Below are 10378 nucleotides of genomic sequence, written 5' to 3'. Positions count from 1 at the left end.
TAACGCGGCTAAAGTCGACCTAAACTCGTAGTGTAGACCAGGCCAACTAGAGTAGAGGCATGTTGCAACAGGCCTCAATTTTCCCAAAGCAGAATCACAATGCATCGGGGCCTAGATTGTGCCCCAGTGCAGGGACAGTGTAGAGGCAGCATGTGTCTCCCCTACCAAAGGATTAACTGTGGGGTCCAATGCAGCTCTTGGAGCAGGCTAGGCCAGCCCCAATGACAGCTCTATATAATGTTGCATCCCTGATGCTGTAGTCGCTATGGAGCTTTGCAGAGGTGTGGAACTGCCAGGGTATAGTTGTGCTCTGGTCATGCCTGCCCCACTCCTGGCCCATCCAGAATGCACCCTGCTATCTGAGCTGCTGAAAAGATAGCACAGATGTCCCCTGTAATGGGGATATTCTCCATGTGAAGAGGAGTCTTCCATGTATTCTCTGGCCCTTTTGCACCAACACAGCAATCCTGGGGCCTATCTCTACTTATATTACCTGCAGTAGGCAAGCAAGCAGAGGATCTCCCTTCAACAAGTACTGCTTTGAATAAGAAATTCCCAGGATACTGGCGCACAACAAACTGCTATATGATAGAACAGCTATGTATCACCTGTTTTGGGAATAATACAGCTTCAAAATATCTGGTCTGATGTTACAGATGACTTGTAATTTGCAATTCTGACTTTTCCTGGCTCCTCCATTTTCTTGCATGTTACTTTTCTGCCAGGTCCTTCTGCAGATGACCTGCCTCAACTCAGACCTATGCTGCAAACAATTCAATTTGATGCACTAAATGGAAAGAAAGACATGGGCAGGCATCATTAATTCTTTTTATCCTTCAAGTCAGATATTTGTTGCTCAGATGCAGACAAACACAATATGTGTTGTGACAAAGTTCTGTCCTTGACTCCGTGGGTCCTGCGTTTCCTGACAGATTTTTGCTAGCCTCAGAGGCTCACTGTGACCCTCCACATAGCCCTTCTCTCTCTAGAAGCAAGGGTCACAGTCTACTGAGCCATTTTCATCATAAGCCAGCAAGGGAGGTGAGGAGAAACAACCCTCCCTCACACAGTCTCTGTTGTCTCCCAGTATCAGTGATTAATCAGGGAGGGGAGGGGGGAGCCCAGGCCCCCCCTCTACTCCAGGCTCCAGCCCAGGGACCCTAAACTTAGCAGCTATGAAAGCTGACTTTTTGGAAATAGGACATGTACAATTCCCTGGGCTACTTCCCCACAACAGCCCCCACTCAATATCTTCTTCACAATTACCTCAGGGCCTCCTTCCTTGCACCTGATATGGATTCATACTACTTCATTCCTCCAACAGCACAGCTCCCTCCTATAGCTCCTGACACCCACACCACACTGACTAACTGGGAGGCTTTTAACTAGTTCCAGACAGTCCTTGATTGGCTTCAGTGTCCCAATCAATCTAGCTGTCTCTCCTGCCTTCTAGAAGGATCTTAATTGGCCCCAGGTGTCTTGATTAACCTGGAGGAACTGCCATTTGGTTACCATGGTACCAGAGATTTGTTTAGCCTGGGGCTAACATACCTGTTCCTCACTACTTTACGGTAGCCATCTGGCCTTGCCCCATCATAGTGTTAATACATCCTTAGATATAGCTTCTTGATTGTCAAATATTCTGCTGTAATTATAATACTGCTGCTGCATCTAGAGTTTAATTGTTGCTTGTGAGCTGCTTAAATATTAAATGTTTATTGATTATTTGTCCTTGGGAACTCAATAAACTTTAACCAACTACAGTTTCTGTATTAAAAATCTTTGTCCCTAAGGAATCACAAGGTGGTGAGGTTTGGAGAAAGGGGAATGTGGAATGGATTTGGAGAGAAAGAAGTAAACATTACTTGAAGAAAGACATAAGATAACTTTAATCAAAATAGTCTTAAAATCATTACTTATATCAACGTGCTGTAATTCTCTTGGGACCAAATGCTGATTCTACTAAAGTCAACTGGAGTTTTAACATTGACTGCAGTGGTACCAGAATTTGGCTCTTGGACTATTAAAGCTAAAGGAATTCAAATTACATCTTTTAGCCAAGAATAGCTTCTTCTAGTGGTTGTGATTCATAAATGGAAAGGTAATATTTCCTGTCGGCTAAGGCAGAGGACTAGCAGCCAGATCCTTCAGTTCTATTTCAAACTCTGAGACTTAGTCACTGTGGGCTAAATGCATCCTAATTCCTCATGCACTACACAGGGAAATAAAGGACAGTAGCCTTTCCCCTACACACACACACACACCATTTGGCTAAATTAGGACTGCTCATCTCATACCTATGAGTAAGTGGGTGGGATGAAGATGCCAACCAGAGTAGCTGGTTTGGTGTCTGGAGATGAGTAAGTTGCACTCCCAGCCTGGAGAAGATATGGGGAGCAGGGGAGGAATTGTAACCTTGTGAAGCGCAATAACTCCCCAGTGTGGCTTCTGGGCAATACCGATACATATTGCATCATACTCTGGGTTGAGCCTATTGGCTCAGTCTAGCCCTGTAACCTTGGAGAAATATTTAACATCTCTGTGCCTCAGTTTAGCCCTCTATCAATGTGTATAATACCTAATAACCACAAGGGGCTCTCTGGGATTTAATTCATTATTGTTTGTATAGCTCTGGAAAGTCTTCAGATAATAGGTGCAGAGTATTTTTCTGATGTGTAACTCATGAAAGCAGCTACACAGCTACACAGCTAAACAGCTGCACATGCCTGTTCAGTAAAAGATATTATACCATGATATTCAGAGTGTTTGAATTGAGTGTGGATGAATAAAGCCACAGCCTCACATATGATACTATTGTTGGGATGGAAAGTATATAATCCTTTCCCCCTCTTATCCAGCCCTGGTACATGCCACAATTTATAGCTGTATATCCGAGATCAGAATTTAGCCTCAGTTGTAACAGTTTAGGATATAATTCAATGAACTATTGAGTAGACATGAGCCCAAGCTTCAAAGATGGTTCAAATTACTCCAGAGTTCGAGAGTGTTTGCATCCAGGGTTTTGAATTGGCCCATCTTCCTTATCCATTTATACTTCACAGACACAGCATACTGAATTCAAGCTAGAGGCTGACTCTTCTCCCTCACATGGGCTTCAGTGCAGCTGCTCTTGAGTTACACTAGTGTTAATGAGAACACCTGTTCTTATTCTTTGGAAGCATTTTCATTCTATTCTAAAATTTTCAACCATTGTAGTCCTTTTAAAAATGAACATGCAGCCTGCTAATGACTAATTTGCTCTAGCCAACAAGTGCTGCTAGCCTGTTGGATTGAACTAATTGTTATTGGGATTACTACATGTGCAATAAACGTTCTCCCTGTTTCAAAGTTGATGTTACATACCTTTGGCCGCTTATAAAATAGAGGAAAGTGAATTGCCATTGATTCCTTTAGTCAGAATAGCAGGAATGCAACTTAATAGCAACTATAAATCAATAAAGAATTTCTGACCAAGAATATAGTATTAGAAATCTATGGAAGACCTAACAGTTATTACATTACTAAAAACATCATGTATTGAGGGCAGCTAGCTAGGCCTTGCTTCTCAGGTATTGAAAAAGAAATATTTCAAAGGCAAATGCTAGTATTTTTCCTCCTCTGTGTAGAACATTGAATTATGATACTTTCTCATATTGCTGACAAAGATTTATTAATATTTTACACACTTTATTCTGTGGTTTGGGGAAAATGTTAAAGGCTATCATAATATTTTTTTACTGTTACTAAATGTATGAGTGATTTTAGTTCTCATGAAAGTGAGGGACTAATAGTGCTACTTTTAACTACAGGACAAAAGCAAGCATACTCTATGCAAGCTTTGCTAAATAGTTCTACTAATGCACCTCCTGCCTGACACTCCTCCTCCCCCCGCCAGTGAAGTAACTGTGTTTAACAGAGAATGTCCACTCACTTGTGCCAGACTACGAAGTAGCCATGGATATCTAGCTGAATACAGCCATACAAGAGTAAGCCTTCAATCACTTCACTTTTTTCTTGCACAATATTGCTGTGTGCTATTAAATTGCTGTCACGTTCTACCGCAGAGGTGGATTTCTGTGATGGACAATGTTAGTCTTGTACTGTTTGTACATTGAACATTTCATAAAGCTCTGTGAAATCCTTTGGGGTCAAAAAGTGCAATATAAATATTAGACAGCATTGCAATTATAACCCCTATCTCTCATTTATTATAATAATGATTATAGCAGCACCTAGGGGTCCCAGCTGAAATCAGAGAATGATGTGGGGATAGTAAGAAACAGTCTTGGCTCTGAAGAGCTTTGAACCTAAATACACATAACATATAAAGCAGGGGTTCTCAAACTGGGGGTCAGGACCCCTGAAGGGGTCGTGAGGTTATTAAATGGGGGGTAGTGAGCTGTCAGCCTCCACCACAAACCCCGCTTTGTCTCCAGCATTTATAATGGTGTTAAATATATTAAAAAGTGTTTTTAATTTATAAGGGGGGGGTCACACACAAAGGCTTCTTATGTGAAAGGGGTCACCGGTACAAAAGTTTGAGAACCACTGACTAAAGGGTGGGTGACAAAAAATATTATTAACTCCACTCTACAGATGATGAACTGAGACACAAAGGGATATAAGTGACTTGCCCAAGGTCATACAGGAAGGCTGTGGCATAGCTAGAATCTGAACCAGAACTCCTGAGCCCCAGTCCAATGCTTTAACAAGAAGACCATTCTTCCTTTCCTGAGAGTAGCCAAGTCTGAATGCAGCTATGTTCCTGATTACCATGACTTAAGGTATAGGACAGCTGCAGAGCAGAATGTGTGAGAGTGTGCAATCACCATATCCATGCAAACCACAGTAATGTAAGGGCATGGGAACCAGCTGTGTCTCCATCAACTTTAGAATGTACCAAATGTCTATAGGAATTTGTATCACCTCTTCTCTAGCCAGGAGTTGGACACCCTGAGGGCATGGCCACACTTGCAAATGTAGAGCGCTTTGAGTTAAACCAGCCTTCGGAGAGCGCAGTAGGGAAAGCGCTGCAGTCTGTCCACACTGATAGCTGCAAGTGCACTGGTGTGGCCACATTTGCGGCACTTGCAGCAGCATTGGGAGTGGTGCATTATAGGCACCTATCCCACAGAGCACTTCTTCCAATTCTGGCGCTGTGGCTTGTGGGAAGGGATCAGGGGGCCTTCTGGATCCTGTCCCAAAGCCCCATGATGCATCGATTCGCATCCCAGCAATCCCTGTGCTTCTGTCCACATTTGGCGCCATCTTTCAGAGTTTTTTGTACTCTGTCTTCCCTTTCAGTCTGTGGGAATGGAGCCCGAACTGCTGAGGTATATGCTGATGAGTCTCGCCAGCACGTAACATTTGTCAGTCAAGTTACTACTTAAGATCCAAACTGACAGTGAGGACTCCGATGATGATTTTGACTCGAGTAATGCATATGACACGACATTGCTTGTGGCATTCACGGACATGCTCACCACCGTGGAACACCGCTTCTGGGCTCGGGAAACAAGCACTGAATGGTGGGATCACATCATCCTGCAAATCTGGGATGATGAGCAGTGGCTGCACAACTTTCAGATGAGAAAAGCCACTTTCATGGGACTGTGTGAGGAGCTCGACCCCATCCTGCGGCACAAAGACACAAAATTGAGAGCTGTCCTGACAGTGGAGAAGCAGGTGGCTATTGCATTCTGGAAGCTGGCAACTCCACTGGTCACTAACCAGTTTGGAGTGGGAAAGTCGACCGTTGGAATTGTGTTGATGCTAGTTTGCTGGGCCATTAATCACATCCTGCTCAGAAGAACCGTGACTCTGGGTAACATTGTGGCTGGCTTTGCACAAATGGGTTTTCCTAACTGCAGAGGGGCGATAGATGGGATACATATTCCAATTTTGGCACCAGCCCACCTAGCCTCTGAGTACGTTAATTGGAAGGGGTGTTTCTCTATGGTTCTCCAGGCACTTGTGGATCACCGTGGGCATTTCATTGACATTAGCGCAGGCTGGCCCAGAAAGGTGCATGATGCACGCATCTTTCAGAACACTGGCCTGTTCAGGAAGCTGCAAGCCAGGACTTTTTTCCCAGACGAGAAGATCACTGTAGGGGAAGTCGAAATGCCCACTGTAATCCTTAAAGACCCCACTTACCCTTTAATGCCATGGCTCATGAAACCCTACACAGGGAGCCTTGACAGCAACAAGGAGGGTTCAACAACAGGCTGAGCCGGTGCAGAATGACTGTGGAGTGTGCTTTTGGCTGTTTAAAGGGCTGCTGGTGCTCTCTGTATGGGAAGCTGGACCTGGCCGATGATAACATCCCCGCGGTTATATCTGTGTGCTGTACCCTCCATAACATTTGTGAAGGGAAGGGTGAAAGATTCACTCAGGCATGGAACTCAGAGGTTCAACACCTGGAGGCTGAATTTGAACAGTCAGAGAGCAGGGCTATTAGAGGGGCCCAGCCCGGGGTTGCAAGGATTAGGGATGCCTTGAGGGAGCAATTTGAGGCTGAAAGCCACCAGTAATGTCTGGTGCGCTGCACGGGAGTGAAGTGAAGTGGTTCCAATGTTAGTAGGAATCTGTGTTAGCTACGCTGACTTGCAGTGCCTGTTGCTTTCCTGGGCTAAGGTATCTTTTACTTTATGCAATAATAAAGAATGTTTTCAAAGCTAAAAAATCCATTTATTGAAAAGAAACACAATTGCTTGGGAAACAGAAAGGGCAAGGGGGTGAGGTGGGGAACGGTACAATCACAGATTTGCGTATGTCCTGTTATCATACTCAGCCTTCCTGTCTGGAGTGCTGTGCAATGAGTGCTGCACTTCAGGATTAGCATGGTGATGGGGGTTGAGTGCAGTGGGAAAGGGTCATAGTTTTCAGGGCTGGGTGGTGAAGCTACAGGTGTTGGAGGCAGCTGGTGGCGATAAGAACCCGGATGTTGGGGAAAGCGGGTTGGAGGTGACATGGGGGCACAAGGGAAAGAGTTTTGGGACAAGGGCTGCAGGGGGGCGGGCGCGGTAGTGTGCCGCCTGCATGGCTACGAGCGCCTGGATCGAGTCTGCTTGGCGCTCCATGATGCTTATCAGCCGATCCGTGCTTTGCTGCCGGAGCACCGCGCTTTTGTGCCAGCGCTCCTCCTTTCACACTCCCTCCACTCCTGCGCTTTTAGATTCTTATTAAGGGACTGCTCTGTTACTTCATGCAGCATGTCTTCTTTGCTTCTATGTGGCCTCTTCTGGCTGAGATCTCAAGGTTGCATCTGTAAAGGCAAAATGCAACACTTAACAGAGGCAGCATTGTTCACACCAGACAGAGCAATGATTCCCCCGTACTTAAGGGCAAGCACAGTCTCATAATTTGCCCGTCCCAAAGCGAGCGCACATAACCCACGGGAGCCCCAAAATGGTGAGTAAGCACAGGGTCAAGGGGGACTGATTGTTTCATGGCCCTACTGTCCTCTGGGTTTCTGTGCCTTGGGGAGAGCCAACAGCTGCAGGGGGCCCCTATACTGAACACTGTCCCCACATTTTCCACAGGAGTTCATCCTGGAAGATATCTCGCTGCTGAGGATGACCTGGGAAGCAAGGGAGGGTCTTCTGATGCAATGTGGCTTCCACCCTGGCCCATATGCAGCTTGCCTGTGTGCAGCAATGGTCCCCCCGCCCCTCGCGGCACAATGGCATGGACATGTTAGCCTGACTGGGACAAGGACCACAGTTGCTCTCCCAAGAAACCTGCGCAAGCGCATTGCCCAACTTCTGGATAAGACCTTTGAAGAGATCACTGAGGCCGATTACCATGATGTGAGCGAGCACATCAATACCCTATTCCACATCTAGGCATGCATGCAGCCCTAACCCGCCTCGCCCCAAGACCCCACACCAAATAACTTCCTTCCCAAAATAAAAGCCACTTACTGGGAATCTCCTCTGGTGTTTGTCCTTCCCCAAGCACTGGCCGCCATGACTGGCTACCTTCCTCCAGGCTTGAGAACCGCTCCTGGCTGCAGGCATCTAGGGATTCTGGGGTGTCTTCCTCTTCCTCAGCACCCTCGCTCCCGCTTTCCTCCTCCTCCTGCCTTGTTGAACTGGGCTCTGAAGTGTCCACGGTGGTCCTCGGAGTGGAGGTGGGGTCGCCCCCAAGTATTGCGTCGAGCTCTTTGTAGAAACTGCAGGTCACGGGGGCACCACCAGAGAGGCGGTTTGCCTCGCGGGCTTGGTGGTAGGCATTCCGCAGCTCCTTCACTTTAAGTCATGGCCCCTTTTCATCATGTCCCTTGATCTCTGCCCGAAGGTATCATAATTCCTATGGCTGGAGCGCAACTGGGACTGGACAGCTTCCTCCCCCCAAACACTGATGAGGTCCAGCACCTTGCCATTGCTCCATACTGGGGATTGCCTGGCGCGTGGAGGCATGGTCACCTGGAAAGATTCGCTGAGAGCACTACACGCTTGGCTGAGCAAACAGGAAGGGGATTTTCAAAATTCCCAGAGAATTTAAAAGGCGGGTCTGATGGTTGGTCACCTGAGGGCAGGGCAGTAGAGTTCAAAGTGATGACCAGAGTGGCTAGAATAGGCATTTTGAGACTGCCTTTTTGAGGCTGATCAGAGCGCATTAATAGACCAGAGCGTCCACACTGGTGATGTGATGCTCCAGCGGGGGTGCATCAAATGTTATTCCACTCGCCAAGGTGGAGTACCAGGAGCGCTCTAGCCGCGGAGTCCGAGCACTCTACATGCCTTGCCGGTGTGGACGTGTCATGAGTTAGCGCGCACGGGGCTGCTTTAATGCGCTCTAACTCGCAAGTGTAACCATGCCCTGACAGTGCATGAGCAATGGTACAGACAAGTGTGTGCAAAACACTGATTGACATCAGTTACAATGCCTTCCTTCAGAAATTTAGCATAGATATCAATCGGAGGCACTTTACAGTCAATTTCAAATGATCGAACATCACTATCCATTGACTAGCACACCAAATCTGTGACAGAATAATGAATTGTGTCAATAACTGTCTAAATGTGGTTTCGACTTCTGTTGAAGGGCTAATTCTTGCTGCAGATGGAAATATGCATACTATGAAACCCAAGAGAAGAAAGCAAAAGAAGAACAAGGACTGCAGAAACAGAAGTGGCAACATACAGGATTCACCTGGTGATGTGTTGTTCAGTGAGAAGATGTACTGTGAAAAGCACCTTGAAGTTCAAAGGAAGCGTATGACATAACAATGACGTCTTCACAAGACACACAAAAGGAAATCTATCACTGAACACACTGGCAGCTTGGAGAAATGAGCTTATTGTCTCACTGTCAGCTTGTGCCACAGATATGGTTGCACAAGTAGGATTGCAATGCCATAAAAATAGGGAACATGGAGAATGTCATTTCTAGTGGTGCAGTTTATTTAAAAGATGGCTCTGAACTTGAATACCTAATCTGCATGCATACCTACAGGAAGCAGTACAATCCAACCTGCCGGAGAACTGGGAAAGGGCAACTGAGGATCTCCATTGTGTTTTGCCTTTTTATACCTGTATAAAGTGAGTGCCCATTGGGTGTCAAACTCCACTCAATCAGAACAGGAGGGCTGGATTCTCAGGTGACTTTATGGCATCAAGCACCATGAGGCACTAGTCCAGCCCACACAGCATCATGTATTACGCTGACTGCCTGCCGTACCCAATGGGAGTTGCAGCAGCTGGGTATAGCTAGGAAATAAGGACATCATAGCAAAGCTGGGAAAAGGACTCCCTACATGGAGGGTGTTCTTCTACCAGCTGTTGCCAACTCTGGAGCGGGGGCTGTGTGCCCCCCATGGCTGCGCCTTCTGCTGCGGCCACTGGAACCGAGGCTCGGCCTGTCAGCCTCCCCATGGGACTCCATTCCTCCCCCATATCTAGTCCTGCCCCCCGGTTATTTTTAGTAAAATAGACAGGCACAGGAACAGTGATAAAATCTTAGTCTTAGTTATTAGGCTTTCAGTGCCCAAACCTAACTCCCACAGTTAAAAATATCCACACCAAATGAATGGGGCCATAAATAAGGCAGAAATAGAGAGAGCCGCACTGACCTTCTATCATTCTTCCAGCTCCACGGCTTTTAGTCATAACTAACCTAGTGTGTGAGGCACATGGCATTTGCTTTTCACTGCTTTCACAAGGATGAAAGAAATCACTGTCTAGTGCTGTTGTGGTGGTGGGAATGCTGAGAGCAAGAGCACTACTGGGGAGGGGTGAAGGGATTGAACACCTTGTTGTTCTGATTTGAATCAGATGTTGTAGTGGGGTGGTCACCCGCTCCAGCCCAGAAAGGGGTAAAGCCAGCCCTGGGAGAGGGCTGAGGCTGGCAAGGAAAGCCTGGGCTGATTGGG

Source organism: Terrapene carolina, unplaced genomic scaffold (genome assembly GCF_002925995.2).
Source record: "Terrapene carolina triunguis isolate 2854851 unplaced genomic scaffold, T_m_triunguis-2.0 Scaffold132, whole genome shotgun sequence".
Classification (NCBI taxonomy): domain Eukaryota; kingdom Metazoa; phylum Chordata; order Testudines; family Emydidae; genus Terrapene; species Terrapene triunguis.
The sequence above is the reverse complement of the archived record's forward strand: the minus strand, read 5'-3'. Positions refer to the sequence as shown.